Genomic DNA, 16644 nt, shown 5'->3' with positions numbered 1-16644 from the left:
GTTGTAGTGCTTTCAATTTAGCAAAGGGTGAATATAATTTACAAATCACTACTTTTTCTTTTTATTAGCATTTTTCATACTGTCCCAACTTTTTCGGAATTGGGGTTGTAGTAATAAAAGCCACAAATTGAACCGTCCAGAAACATATGATCTTCAGAGGAATTTCCAGATTGCTCTCCGTTTTTCTTCTGTACAGAAAGTATTTCCCATTAAGCGACTCTTGGCTGTGTTTTCGGAATAGTATACTACGATATTATACTTACTATTTTTGAAGTACATAGTATGTATGCTGTAACCAGTATGCAAATTTGTATACCCTGAATACCTACTACATTTGTCAAAATTTGCAGTATACAGAGCACAATTTCCACTTCGTGATTTTTTTTTCTCACTCATTATTTTGTTATACTTACAGCAGTTAAGATGGTTTTACACAAAAGGAATAAAAAAAAGCAAAATAACTATTTTATTTCCAAGATGATAACTGGATGGCACTCACAAGCATTGTGATGAGGTCATGTGACATCAATGAAGCATATTACTGTTTGAAACGATTATCGTGGAATAACGCCTACTGTTTCACTTACTCGCCTACTTTTTTTTTTCTTTTTTTTTTTGTGGATTTTCTCCCCTTTTTCTCCAATTCCCTAAGTCCTCATGGTGGCGTAGTGACTCGCCTCAATCCGGGTGGCGGAGGACGAATCTCAGTTGCCTCTGCGTCTGAGACCGTCAATCTACGCATCTTATCACGTGGCTTGTTGAGCGCGTTACTGTGGAGACATAGCACGTGTGGAGGCTTCATGCTACTCTCCGCGGCATCCATGTGCAACTCACCACACGCCCCACCGAGAGTGAGAACCACATTATAGCAACCACGAAGAGGTTAACCCATGTGACTCTACCCTCACTAGCAACCGAGCCAATTTGGTTGCTTAGGAGACCTGGCTGGAGTCACTCAGCATGCCCTGGATTTGAACTTGCGACTCCAGTCAGCGTCTTTACTCGCTGAGGTACCCAGGCCCCCACTAGCCTACTTTTAAAGAATAGTAGGCAGTATACAGTACATACTGTAGTAAGCTAGTATTCTACTCTGAACATAGCCCTTAGATGCATCCCAAAACACACACTTCTGCATTATTCTATGTCATTTAAGTAGTGCGAGTAGTATGTTAACACTGAAAATGCAACAAAAAGAAGTGTACTATACGAGTACCTGGATGATGCACTTCAACCATCAAAACGGAGTGTGGAATGTTGGACACTTTGTTCATTCAGCGCTCGTAGCTTGCTGTACGTTGCGGAATGGACGGCGTTACCTGGCTGCGTTGCTGGTCTCACAAAACATTTGTAAATAATGGAAAATTTTGTAACTAGCGAAAAATCAGTAAAGACAGCACCTTACCAATGTGAGTAGTATGCTTTACCAATACCCCATACTGTGTGAATATGTACATTATTTGAGAAACAAGTGCTGAACTAAGGTTGGCTTAACTGCGCTAAAGCTAGCAGCAGCACGTTCGCATGCATTTGAAACATCACTTCCATCAGCTGTTAAACGGCGAATGCATCGATGTAGTAAAAAGCTGTGTCCCAAACGACACACTATACATTATGAACTTACGTGTATGCATTTTCAAAGTGTAGTATCATCCCAAATGGAACACTTCACATTTTTTTACTACACGGACACATTTGCTGTTTAACAGCTGATGGAAGTGACGTTTCAAACTCAAGCGTTGTGTTGCCGCTAGCTTTAGTGCACTATCCACCCTCAGTTTAACACTTACAGTGCATCCGGAAAGTATTCACAGCACTTCACTTTTTCCACATTTTGTTATGTTACAGCCTTATTCCAAAATGGATTAAATTCATTATTTTCCTCAAAATTCTTCAAACAATACCCCATAATGACAACGTGAAAGAAGTTTGTTTGAAATCTTTGCAAATTTATTAAAAATAAAAAATGAAAAAAATCACATGTACATAAGTATTCACAGCCTTTGCCATGACACTCAAAATTGAGCTCAGGTGCATCCTGTTTCCACTGATCATCCTTGAGATGTTTCCACAACTTGATTGGAGTCCACCTGTGGTAAATTCAGTTGATTGGACATGATTTGGAAAGGCACACACCTGTCTATATAAGGTCCCACAGTTAACAGTGCATGTCAGAGCACAAACCAAGCCATGAAGTCCAAGGAATTGTCTGTAGACCTCCGAGACAGGGTTGTATCGAGGCACAGATCTGGGGAAGGGTACAGAATTTCTGCAGCATTGAAGGTCCCAATGAACACAGTGGACTCCATCATCCGTAAATGGAAGAAGTTTGGAACCATCAGGACTCTTTCTAGAGCTGGCCGCCCGGCCAAACTGAGCAATCGGGGGAGAAGGGCCTTAGTCAGGGAGGTGACCAAGAACCCGGTGGTCACTCTGACAGAGCTCCAGCATTTCTCTGTGGAGAGAGGAGAACCTTCCAGAAGAACAACCATCTCTGCAGCACTCCACCAATCAGGCCTGTATGGTAGAGTGGCCAGACAGAAGCCACTCCTCAGTAAAAGGCACATGACAGCCCTCCTGAAGTTTGCCAAAAGGCACCTGAAGGACTCTCAGACCATGAGAAACAAAGATTGAACTCTTTGGCCTGAATGGCAAGCGTCATGTCTGGAGGAAACCAGGCACCGCTCATCACCTGGCCAATACCATCCCTACAGTGAAGCATGGTGGTGGCAGCATCATGCTGTGGGGATGTTTTTCAGCGGCAGGAACTGGGAGACTAGTCAGGATCAAGGGAAAGATGAATGCAGCAATGTACAGAGACATCCTTGATGAAAACCTGCTCCAGAGCGCTCTGGACCTCAGATTGGGGCAAAGGTTCATCTTCCAACAGGACAACGACCCTAAGCACACAGCCAAGATAACAAAGGAGTGGCTCCGGGACAACTCTGTGAATGTCCTTGAGTGGCCCAGCCAGAGCCCAGACTTGAACCCGATTGAACATCTCTGGAGAGATCTGAAAATGGCTGTGCACCGACGCTCCTCATCCAACCTGATGGAGCTTGAGAGGTCCTGCAAAGAAGAATGGGAGAAACTGCCCAAAAATAGGTGTGCCAAGCTTGTAGCATCATACTCAAAAAGACTTGAGGCTGTAATTGGTGCCAAAGGTGCTTCAACAAAGTATTGAGCAAAGGCTGTGAATACTTATGTACATGTGATTTTATTTGTCCCGTTTTTTATTTAATACATTTGCAAAGATTTCAAACAAACTTCTTTCACGTTGTCATTATGGGGTATTGTTTGTAGAATTTTGAGGAAAATAATGAATTTAATCCATTTTGGAATAAGGCTGTAACATATCAAAATGTGGAAAAAGTGAAGCGCTGTGAATACTTTCCGGATGCACTGTACATTTCAATAATATACATATTCACACAGCATGGTACAATGGTAAAATGTTTTACTCACTTTTGCAAGGTGCTGTCTTCACAGAAGTTTCGCTAGTTGTTATATTCTCCATTATTTACAACTGTTTTGCCAGATCACCATCGCTGCTGGTTACTCCGCCCCTTCTGCTATGTTGGCAAGCCGTGTGCACTGAGTGCAGGAAGTGTCCAACATTCCACACTCCGTTTTGATGGTTGAAAAAGTGCATCATCCGGGTACTATTAGTACACTTCTTTTTGTTGCATTTTCAGTGTAAACATACTACTCTACTTACACTTCAAAATGATGCAAAATAGTGCAGTGTGTACGAATATAGAGTGTACGGTTTGGGACACACCTAAAGTGTTCAATTTGAGATGATGCAACACTTTTAAAATTCATACTACACTACATGGCTGAGTGCATAGTGTATATTGTAAATGCATAATGTATAGTGAATCATTTGGGACACTTTTCCTGAGTGTGCGCTAGATTTGAAATCTTTTCAACACAGAAGTTACACAGAAGACTTCCGCCCCCAGGGGCACTCCTTAATGCATTAGATGAAGAATGGCCCTGTGATTGAACAGCCTGGGGCTTGACTTCAGTCTGAGAGTCCCTGTGCGAGACTTTAAACAAAATTAGCAGCTGGCATTTGGCAATGATTGCATTTAGTTTTTTGGAATTGACTTCTCAGATCTGTCTGTTTAGAATGACATTTGGCTCGTCCAATAGCTATGTTGACATTCATTTAGGTAATCACGGTTTTACAAGTTGAAATCATTAACCGCAGCTCAATACAAGCAGCTAATTGATTAAGAAAGGTACAACAATGGATTATTTATTGAGAGTTCCATGATGTATTTCGGCTTTAGTTTGATACTTAATGTAAATCTAGCTATTTTTCAGCTAGCTGTATTATCACTGTACTTTGTTATATTATCCTGGCATTAATAAAAAATAATTCCGCAAACTAGTCAATACTGAGTACATGCACACATGCTCACATCTTACCAAGCTGAGGTCATGTAAAAGCCTTAAAGTGATAGTTCACCCAAAAATGTAAATTCTCTCATCATTTACTTACCCTCATGCCATCCCAAATGTGTATGACTTTCTTTCTTTTTTTTTTTTTTTTTTTGCAGAACAGCAATGAAGATTTTTAGAAGAATATCTCAGCTCTGTAGGTCCATATAATGCAAGTGAATGGTGACCAAAAAGCACATAAAGGCATCATAAAAGTAATCCATAAGACTCCATTGTTTAAATCAATGTCTTCTGAAGTGATATGATAGGTTTGGGTGAGAAACAGATCAATATTTAAGTCCTTTTTTACTGTAAATCTCCAGCTTCGACCAGCCCCGACCAAAAGGTGGTGATATGCACTAAGAACCAATCACCAAAAAACAAAAGGAGAAGAATGTGGAAGTGAAGTGAAAATGGAGATTTATTGTTTAAAAAACCACTTAAATATTGATCTGTTTCTCACCCACACCTATCATATCACTTCTAAAGACATGGATTTAAACACTGGAGTTGTATACTTTTAAGCTGCCTTTATGTGCTTTTTGGAACTTCTCAGTTCTGGTCACCATTCACTTGCATTGTATGGACCTACAGAGCTGAAATATTCTTCTAAAAATCTTAATTTGTGTCCTGCAGAATAAAGAAAGTCATACACATCTGGAATGGCATGAGGGTGAGTAAATGATGAGAGAATTTTCATTTTTGGATGAACTATCCCTTTAAATTGTTTCCATTTATCAGCGTATGGTCATAAAAAATGTAAGTAAAAAACAGTCAGCACATATTTTTGCCCATTGCCCCGATTTTGCATTGCATGATAACACCATTACCAGCACTCTTAGTGGCTTATCCAATGTGCGCAATTGTTGTGCACATGCCTGTTGACATTTTTACGTTTAAGGCAGAGAATAATCCGATGAGTTAAAGTGTCATTGCGCTGTCAGACTTTTGGAATAAGCTGATTTTTGATAGTTATCAATGTATTGATGTGCATGTTAACATACTCACTGTTGAGATGGTGTTTCAAATACAGCTGCTGAGGGAGTAACAGTAAATTTGGCATCTCTCTCTCCCTTAATTTTTCCTCTTTTGGAAAGTCATGGTGTATCTTTTACCTATATAAATGCCAGCTGTGCCATTTAACCTGATGATCCAAACCCAGAAATGTAAAAAAGGGTCAATTTAAAAGAACATTTCTATGTATTCTACTCTTTACATCTACGCTCCTTCTCATGTGCTCCTTTAAATTAACCCTGTCAAGTGAAATCAAAAGATTTCATCATTTGACAGAGTTATGTTAAAGAAAAAAGAACAAAAGATTTGATAGATTGAAAGGAGTGGAGGTAATTTTCCTCATGTGTGCATATCAGAAGAATGATTTGCAAAGCCTCGTCAATGTTCTGAGCTTCTTTCTTACCCTGAGCACTGAAAGCATCAAGATTCATCATATTCTCGAACATATGTGTCTGAACACAAGGCTCTCACATGTTTGGTCTATGACAGCATGAGTCGCCGCACTATTTAGGAGCGCAGGTCCATAATTCTGTTTTTCTCATACTAATAAATGTCTCAGATCTACAGTCTGCAGGATAGCACCTCCTCCTACCACTTTGTCAAATTGGAATAAAATAGTAGAGACCTACATAAATGCCAAGCCTTGGCTGGGGTTTCTTTCAGCAAACTTTGTTGGAACAGCGCTGAACACGAAAGTCTAGAGATTTTTATGGAGGTTCTGGAAAATTTGCCCTAGTTGTCCATTGTTGGCAAACCAGTGAGGGAGAGTCAAATACTGAGCTTCAGATTCTCATCTACTGATTAATAAAATGGATGTAGGCTGTGCTGTCTGTGATATTCATCTGTTTGGCAGGCAATACTGATGCAGCACATGGAGGACCTGTTATGCTCCACATAATACAGAGTACATGTTAAATGTTCACACTTATTTATACATTGTACCTGCTGTAAACTGGTTCTCAATTCTGATTTAAAATATTTTAGTTTCTAAATATTTTATGTTCTAGTATGTCAGATCCCTGAAAACAGGTTTGTTTGTGTGATCTACACATGAGAATATTGCAAAGCCCATCTCTCTGTTCAAAAGCACAGAGCTGACAGCCCCTCAGCAACAGCTCAAGGCATGCAAAGTATTCTTGCACTTCCCTTTACCATATATGGATCACACCGGTGCGCGCGAGAAGACAGGACAACAGCTCAGAGAAATTAAAACGTTTTCCTGTCATCGGATGCGGACAGATTAACGTTTATCGCTTAGTTCACATCTCCCGTCTTAAAGGGGTATACCACCAACCAGTTGCGTAGAATTGATGGGCGAAGAAAAGTCTGAGACGCACAGAAGCATCGCATAGCCGTGAATGAGACATCCACAGGTGAGCTGCATGTTTCCCCCCCCACCCCCCGCTGTACATGCATTATATTGAGCACATGATATACATTCGTAAGACATAGTGAATTATAGTCAAATAAGCGTTAAGGAAAGGATTATTTGCTTTATTCGTGATCTACGAGCATGCAAAATGTTGTTTACTCTTGCTAACATGCACGTCTTTTTTTGTTTTTGTTGTTTTGTGTGTATATAATATTAAATCAAAATATTGTATGATTTATGAGCTGCATAAATGGTTTATTGTGCATTTAAGGTCTGTCCAAACTGATTAAGCTTTTAAAGCATGTGATCTAATGTTTCAGGGTACTTTTACTCTTGTTACTGCTTTCAGAACTCAGTTTATGTATTATAGTATACTCGTTCACCACCTGTAGCTATGTCGCAACAGATGTTATGAATGGTAAAGTAGCGCTCAGATGGCGCAGTTTGACAGCAAGAGGGATTTTTTGTCTAAATTGACTGACAACGCCTTAAACCGGTACCATCGTCTTGATTTTGTCATTTCAGTGAGAAAGAACAGTAATTGGACAAAAGTAGAAATATGCATGATTGTGCAATATCATGCATACCCTTTTATTAAGTTTTATTGGTCTGTATTGTGTTGAGCTGTTCAATTTTTTATTTTATTTTATTTTTTTAATACTTTTTTTTTTTGCTAAGTTATATAATGATACAGTACATAACATGGTGGACATGAGTTCAAATGGATAAAATCAGTCTTATGCACAAGAAAGGAAAACATAAACATAATTGAATGACTTTTAAAATGGATTTCCAAATGACAGATTTAAGCCTTAATCACAGAGGAAATCTAATGCAGAAATAATCGAAAGACGGGCGTCTGCATAACTTAGGGTACCCATAAAATAAATTCTACATTTAAATGCTAACACATATCATATTTTACCCCAGAGCAATGTATTGATGGTGCAGTGGTGCATAAGGGAGTTAGTCGCCAAGACAACAGCACATATAAGACAATGCTGACAATCCAAGCAAAATAATGTAGCAAGTGTGGTATATTCATTTAAACAGCTCAGAGTGCAAAAACTTCTTAAGAAAACAGCTTGAAAATTAAGTTGGAATATATATATATTTATATATTAAATAAACAAACACAACTGTTGATCTGTGCAAAATTAAAGTGATTGTAAGTTGCAGTAGGAAAATAATTTTTGAGACAGTAGACTGTTTAATTTCTATCTTTTCAAAGGATTATCTATCCTGTTCATGTTCAACAACATCTTTTATATTGTCAAGAATTTAGAAATATTGTATACAAGATTGAGGTGTCAAGATGCAAAATACCTTTTTTTTTTTTTTTTTTTCTACGGTGAATGTTAAAAAAAATAAAAAAAACTTGCTCAAACTCTTGTTCCACCATAACTGAATGTGAAAGCTCCACAATCTTTCCTTTGGTGTCTGATTGACAGCTTATGTCTGTGCTGTTCTTAATGGGGGCTTCAGCAGACGTGTGAGCACAGCTTCCTGCCACAGGTGAAAGACAGCTCTCCTTTCTCTTGTCTCTCTGTCTGTGAGTTGTTGGCTTTGAATGCCTCACTGGTGCTTTAGAAAAACAAGTGGAATTGTATTACTTTATTCTCTTTCTCTATGAATTTTAATGCAGTCTTTTACTAAAAACAGCAGGCGTTCTGCAATCAAAGAGCTTTGATTTAAAGTGAAACCCCATTTTATTATAGCTGTTGGCTTGCAAACAAATTTTGATGTTCCAAAAAGCACATAAAGGCAGTATAAAAGTAATCCATATGACTCCAGTGGTTAAATGCATATCTTCAGAAGGGATATTATAGGTGTGGGTGAGAAACAGAAGAATATTTAATTCCTTTTTTGCAAGAAATGATTCTCCCTGTCCAGTAGGGGGTGATATGCATGAAGAATGTGAATCATCAAAAACAAAAGAAGAAGAATGTGAAAGTTAAAGTGGAGATTGACTGAGCAGGGAAGAGAATTTATACTAAAAAATGGACTTAAATATTGATCTGTTTCTCACCCATACCTATTAAATTACTTCTGAAGACATGGATTTAACCATAAGTCTTATGGATTACTTTTATTCACTTGCATTGAATGGGCCAAAACAGCTGAGAAATTATTCTACAAATCTTAATTTGAGTTCAGCAGATGAAAGAAAGTCATACACATCTGGGATGGATGAGGGTGAGTAAATGAGATTGTAGTTCAAAACCAAAACCTGAAACCAAAGCTTAGCTAGATATTTACAGCTATAGTTTTCATTATTGGGGGACCTATCCCTTTAACAATATCCTATGCTGCTATGCAAGCACTGGGATTTTCTTTAAGAATTGCAAATCTAGTTCGTTTTATTCTATCATACAGTGCATCCGGAAAGTATTCACAGCGCTTCACTTTTTCCACATTTTGTTATGTTACAGCCTTCATTATTTTCCTCAAAATTCTGCAAACAATACCCCATAATGACAATGTGAAAGAAGTTTGTTTGAAATCTTTGCAAATTTATTAAAAATAAAAAATGAAACAAATCACATGTACATAAGTATTCACAGCCTTTGCCATGACACTCAAAATTGAGCTCAGGTGCATCCTGTTTCCACTGATCATCCTTGAGATGTTTCTACAACTTGATTGGAGTCCACCTGTGGTAAATTCAGTTGATTGGACATGATTTGGAAAGGCACACACCTGTCTATATAAGGTCCCACAGTTAACAGTGCACGTCAGAGCACAAACCAAGCCATGAAGTCCAAGGAATTGTCTGTAGACCTCTGAGACAGGATTGCATCGAGGCACAGATCTGGAGAAGGTTACAGAAAAATTTCTGCAGCATTGAAGGTCCCAATGAGCACAGTGGCCTCCATCATCCGTAAATGGAAGAAGTTTGGAACCAGCAGGACTCTTCCTAGAGCTGGCCACCTGGCCAAACTGAGCGATCGGGGAGAAGGGCCTTAGTCAGGGAGGTGACCAAGAACCCGATGGTCACTCTGACAGAGCTCCAGCATTTCTCTGTGGAGAGAGGAGAACCTTCCAGAAGAACAACCATCTCTGCAGCACTCCACCAATCAGGCCTGTATGGTAGAGTGGCCAGATGGAAGCCACTCCTCAGTAAAAGGCACATGACAGCCCTCCTGGAGTTTGCCAAAAGGCACCTGAAGGACTCTCAGACCATGAGAAACACAGATTGAACTCTTTGGCCTGAATGGCAAGCGTAATGTCTGGAGGAAACCAGGCACCGCTCATCACCTGGCCAATACCATCCCTACAGTGAAGCATGGTGGTGGCAGCATCATGCTGTGGGGATGTTTTTCAGCGTCAGGGACTGGGAGACTAGTCAGGATTGAGGGAAAGATGAATGCAGCAATGTACAGAGACATCCTTGATGAAAACCTGCTCCAGAGCACTCTGGACCTCAGACTGGGGTGACGGTTCAGCTTCCAACAGGACAACGACCCTAAGCACACAGCCAGGATAACAAAGGAGTGGCTATGGGACAACTCTGTGAATGTCCTTGAGTGGCCCAGCCAGAGCCCAGACTTGAACCCGATTGAACATCTCTGGCAAGATCTGAAAATGTCTGTGCACCGACACTCCCCATCCAACCTGATGGAGCTTGAGAGGTCCTGCAAAGAAGAATGGGAGAAACTTCCCAAAAATAGGTGTGCCAAACTTGTAGCATCATACTCAAAAAGACTTGAGGCTGTAATTGGTGCCAAAGGTGCTTCAACAAAGTATTGAGCAAAGACTGTGAATACTTATGTACATGTGATTTTTATTTTTCCCATTTTTTTTTTTTTTTTTTTTTTATTTAATAAATTTGCAAAGATTTCAAACAAACTACTTTCATGTTGTCATTATGGGGTATTGTTTGTAGAATTTGAGGAAAATAATTAATTTAATCCATTTTGGAATAAGGCTGTAACAATGTGGAAAAAGTGAAGCACTGTGAATACTTTCCGGATGCACTGTATGCCATCAGCCTCAAAATATATTATCGTTGTTCTACTATGAATTTTATTAACCAGCCTGACAACTGAAAATGTATATATATATATAAAAAAAAAACCTTAAGAGACAAAAGCTGCTTAACAATGTACTCAAAAGAAAACCAAACAATATTTAACTGGCTGTCAATGTTTAGCATTCAGTAACACAACACTCTAACAGCAAATGACTGTCATTGAATGACAATCTAATTTGTTCCTTCACATGGTGAGTTTAAATGCAGGTAAACATCTCAAATGCAGCTAGGAAAGACAGCTATAGCTACACATTATTTTCTTTTCAACAAGACCCACAGGGCTTCAGGTTCAATCGATCCCAATTGCAAAATGTCTGTGTGGTATTATGTCTGATGTTCACATTGATCAACATTGCAGATTGGCTCTTTGAAAGTGGCCTAGTGAGGAATAAGCTGGCATAGATCCCCTGATGGCCCCATACACCTTTATCAGGGCCTGGAGGATTACTGGTCTTATCGGCTCCTAGATCATAATGATATGTGCCCCTGTCCCTCCCCTCTGCTCCCTCTCCCCTGTAGAACCAGGTACACAGAGGAGCACTTTTGATTTGGCGCAATACAAGCAAACATATGTCACACACCTGCAACACCAGTCCTGCACCTATTGCACTTATGAGCTGCTGTGTCTGTCTTTAGTCATACAGGTAAAAACTGATGACATCCCTGCCTCATGTTTTCACTCAATGGTCTCACTCAGCTCAGGCTATTCCACACCCACACAACTAATGCTGCTGACATATTTGGAGAAAGAATTGTGTGAAAGACCAGCATTGCCAGACATCAGAATATGTTGTGTTGGATGCTGGTCCCTAGCATGGGATGCTGGTGTTCCTACCAGAATTTTTAACTAGCTTAAAGGTGCACTCAGTAACTTTTTGCTCATGCCATCTTGGACTTACAGTGACACCTAGTGGTGTGGAAGCAGCATCATTCAAAATCAACAGTTTTCAGTTACAGATGCCATTGTAGAAATTTCAGGTCAATTTTTCAAGTTTGGACTTTGGGATCGGGTTTGTAATTTATGAAAAATATAAAGGACTTCTGAACTTGTTTCGCCCATGAGTTAGGGACCGTTCTGTAGCATCTGGACCAATCAGACACACAATTATTCATTATTTAATTTAATGAATAATCCAACAGACGTCTCAAGACAGTAACAAGCAAAGGTCCAAGTAGGCCCAAGCAGACTCCGAGATGTCTGCTCTCCCACTAATCATTATCAGCTCTTACTCCCCCTTTGCTGACACTGGTCCAGCAACTAGTGGACCTCAGAGACATTCCAGATGGGGGAAGGTAGCCACATGCAAAAGCAAAGGAATGTGGCTGAGAAGAAACTCACTCCATTCCCCCATAGGAAAGACACATAAAGCCCATAAAACAGACTTTTCTTAATTAATTTATAGACAAACTGTTCTATAAATGAACATGCATATCCTCAGGACATTGTGTGTATGATTATTACTGTCTCGTATAGTATCTTTTGTACTGTATACTATTTTGAGCATGCTTTATGACAGAACCACTAGATAATGTAAAATTATTGGTATCATGCCTCCTATCAAATTAATCCTTGTGTGATGCCCTAAACATTGTAGTATAGCATCCCCTTATAGCATGCGTTGTATGCTTGTTATATTAATCAGAGCATAAAGGGGCACAAACTGCTAGCTTACTCCAATCATGCGAATGAGTCAGCTTCCAAACAAAGGAACATTTCCCGCTGGAAAATGGCACTTTTCTTATTGGTCAAGCCAAACTCAAGAGGAGTGACCTCCCTCAGGAGTTAAAGTGCACTGTCGGAGTGACCTCCCTCTCTCTCTCTCTTCTCTCTTTCTCACTTCTGCTCATGGTTGCTCTTCGTGTGGGACGGGAAACACCCGGTCCGACCGTGAGGTCACGGGCCGGCAGGCCTCAAACACATCAAGCCATGTGTAACTTCCTTGACCATAACAGAGTCAAACTAACACTGCAAGTTCATCATCATTTCTTCATTAAACGCGGAAGAAATTGATTGCAACTTCAACACCATCGACTCAAAGAACCATCAAGACTTTCTCCTGAGACTGCATCCGGGCGCTCTCTCAACAGCCAAGGCATTACAAGTATCGTACAATTAACTAACTAAACAGAGGTTTAGTATAAGCTGTGAACCCCTTTGTTAACAAAGGTTCTTTGAAGTAAGAAACTGATGGTTCTTTCAGATGGTTAAATGACTCTTTTCATAGCTTCATTCCCCGGTTCTGTTCTGGTTTCATTCACTTTCACTTTTCCATTTCCCATGTATGCATGATTTGTGTGTATGTGTTTGTTTAGATTAGTTTGTTTAGATATGTGTTCGTGATTTAGTTTAATAAAGCTTTTGTGTGCATTCTTGCGAGCTGATTCTGGTCTGCAATACCGAGTGATACTGAGAACAGATTAATTGATTGTAATGTTAATTCAGCTACATCAAGTTAATTCTATTAACTGATCCAAATATTTATAATTGATGTCACTTCAAAGCTGTACCTAAATATGTGTGATATTATTTTCAATAAGCCATGAGAATAATATTACTCCAATAACAGAATTAATCATAATTCCCTTATTAAAGCTAATTTCTTACAATAGAAATTGTGAGCAGATACAACGAGACGTCGTATTACGATTTTAATGGTGGAGAATTTTATTCAGACAAATAATCTAGTTGTTTGTCATTTATCTAATTTATAATGGTTGTTGAACACGACTAATTCCATTATAAATTTATTTTCATAATAATGTAGAATAAGGACAGTTTAATTTAATTCCTAGCTCTCACATACTGCTTCCCTACATATAATGGTGGAGGTACGCGGGCACTTTAACCCATCCTGTGTACATTTATACTACCAAATTCGCTACAGTTCACACCGAACGTGTTTATGCATGTGTCTGCACTGTTTTTCCATTGTTTTCCTATGTAATCATGCACTGGGCAAATGTCCTTGACTGCTGCACTGTGTCTCGCTGTTTCTTCGGTGTCTCACACAGGACCGGCCCATTTTTAGACACGATGTCATGTTAAAAATAACTTGCACCTGCATTCTGTTTCATTCGTTGCGCTGCGTCTAGACTGTTTTTAGCGCAGGTGTCACAAAGATTTAACATTTTGAACAAGTTCAGGCTGCAAAGAGGTGACTGTTACAATGTTTAACATTATTTCAGATTGTTCTGCAACAAGCAAAGTTTCAGCGCTTGATAAACGGCAATGTTTTTTTCCCCTTTTACGCTAGTGTGCTGAGGGGCCGCCGTGGCTTGTATGTTTACTGTTACAATACTGTTACAAATGTTGCCTACGATGTTTAAATAAAATACAGACTTTTGCAACATGGTGAACATTACATTGCAGCATTAGAATATAAACTCTAGGTGAAAGTAAAGTAAATAAGACAGAAATATATTACTATTGCATACAACAAATTAGATTAGATTAGATTAGATTAAACTTTATTGTCATTGTGCAGAGTACAGGTACAGAGCCAATGAAATGCAGTTAGTATCTAACCAGAAGTGCAAATAGCAATATGTGTGTGTGTGTGCTCAAAGTAATAATAATGTATCATATTATAATGAAAAAGTGGACAACAATGAATAATTGTTGGGTTAAAATAATAATAATAAAACTGAATTCCAAATTGTTAGTGAGTGAAGTAGTAGGTTTTGTACACACTGTTCATAAAAAAAAACAAAAGAATTTTTTAAAAAATATATGTAGGTAATTTTTTATTTATTTATTTATTTTATTGTCGAAAAAACTGGAAAACATGCATTAATTATCTTGAACTAGAATTTTATTTCATTAAACATTTTGAATGTACTTGGCTACAATGGCTAATAGGATGAATTTAAAATTGTGATTTAAAATAAATTTTATGCAATTTTTTTAAGCAAAATTTTCAAAATAGTGCCCCGGGTTGGTTGGTTGCTTGGGGCCTCAGAAATCGTAAACACGCCCCTGACAGTCAGCCATGATAAATTTAATCCAAGAGTGAAAGAGTCCAATAACAAGATGGCTACTGAGATTAAGTGAGCTGAGGGCGCCCCTCCCCCATGTAGAATGAAATGGCTTTTATAAAGTTACTGATATGACTAGAGTACTCATCTCATGTGAGTGGTCATGATTTTATACATGTTTCAAAATTACAGTTAATTTCTTTAGGAGTACAACTTTTTAATGGGGAAACAATTACTGAGTGCACCTTTAACCAGCAAGCCTCCCTTTTATCAGAAAGATCAAGTAGGTTGACAACTTTTTTTTTTTTTTGCTTTTTTTTTTTTTTTTTTTACTAGTGAACAACAACTCTAGGTCAATGAAACAAACAAAAAAATAAAAATAATTTTTTTCGGGTCTATTATTCAAAAATACATTAAAATCCGCACAAAATTCATGCAAAACAATTACTTAAATATGAATTTAAAGTAAAAAATAGCTGAGTGGTGTAACTGTAAAATTTAATTAAATTAATAAAAGTCTCATTAAAAGTACTGAAAAAAGGGTTTGGAATAATCTTTTATTATTATTAAAAAAGCAGTGAAACAATTTTGTTTAAAAATGATTGAATATCTTTTGTCCACCACATCAAAGTCAAGTGGAGTAACCAACATGCAGGTAGCAATTCTGTTGTCATATGACCAAAACTATATAAATAAATAAATAATAACAAAAAAAAAAAAAAAATATTTGAAGATAAAAAAATAAAACATCTGATATTTTGACATATTATGAAAAGGCACATTTTGTTGAGGTCAAAAAGAGTAACCCCTTACAAAACTTATTTTGACAATTTTATTACCTTGAAAAATATGTTTGAATTTTTTTGTTGAAATTAATGATTATGTGCACTCGTTTATTCAAGTGCAAGGAATGCATTTTAATACCATTTACTTAATGGTTACACCATTTATTTGTATTTGTATTTTTTTATTTTTTTATAAAATGCTATAAATGTTTTTAGTCATATGTCATACTTACTTGTCAAAGACCCCTATGCTGGTCCACCAGCAAGACCAGCACTAAATCAGCACTAATTAGAATAAACCAGCTTGGTCTAAGCTGGGCTAATAAAGGTGTTTTGTTTTGGAGGGCCTATTTGATTGGATTACATTGTGGTTGGAAAGGTTAAAGTTTATTCATATATTTTTTATGTGCATGTGTGCATCATTTCATTATCCAAATGAAAAAATTGGCACCCTTAAAGGCAACCTTTTACCCCACCATTCAGAGCTTCATAATGAGAAGGACACTTGACATTTCGGCAATTTCATGAAATACTGGAGAAACGGTTATGGCTCAGTCTGTCAGTGCTTATGCAAAAAGACTTCATTGTGAAAGAAGAGTGCTGTGATTGCATCTATGACAATCACAGGGCCTGCCATCACAAATTATTATGAAAACAGTGTCCCTATTGGACTACTTTGCAAAGAGCAAGATGATATGTAAGGAAAATTAAGGATAAGCAGGGATCTATGTGAGAAGATAATTAAATCAATAAAACAATTTTGAAATTAAGGAACTGAAATTGATATATTTTACAGTACTGCAAGTTTGAGAAATGAAAGAATAGAAACATATCTGATATTAAATGTGACTGGGGCACTTTTAACTTTCACTAGTGAGATTTGGAGTCCTTTGATTTAAACACCATTTTATTAGAGCTGTTGGCTTGCAAATGTCCATCCATTTTTTTCCATGCCTCACTAAAATCATGACAACTTGTGGTCATTTGCCATTTATTTTATAGAATAATCAGCTGGCCCA

General features: G+C 38.0%; 1 protein-coding gene across 1 annotated transcript in view; it reads left to right on the top strand.

Annotated features, from left to right (window-relative positions):
• The first annotated feature begins 6693 nt into the window (after positions 1–6693).
• baiap3 (BAI1 associated protein 3) overlaps positions 6694–16644 on the top strand; it is a 100345-nt gene continuing 90394 nt past the window's right edge. The window contains exon 1 of the mRNA XM_051713665.1: positions 6694–6833. The gene's annotated coding sequence lies outside the window, so the exon portion shown is untranslated. The remainder of the gene's footprint in view (positions 6834–16644) is intronic.

The sequence above is a fragment of the Myxocyprinus asiaticus genome, chromosome 13 (genome assembly GCF_019703515.2).
Source record: "Myxocyprinus asiaticus isolate MX2 ecotype Aquarium Trade chromosome 13, UBuf_Myxa_2, whole genome shotgun sequence".
NCBI lineage: Eukaryota > Metazoa > Chordata > Actinopteri > Cypriniformes > Catostomidae > Myxocyprinus > Myxocyprinus asiaticus.
Note: the sequence above shows the minus strand (reverse complement) of the source record. Positions and strands in the feature narration are given on the sequence as shown.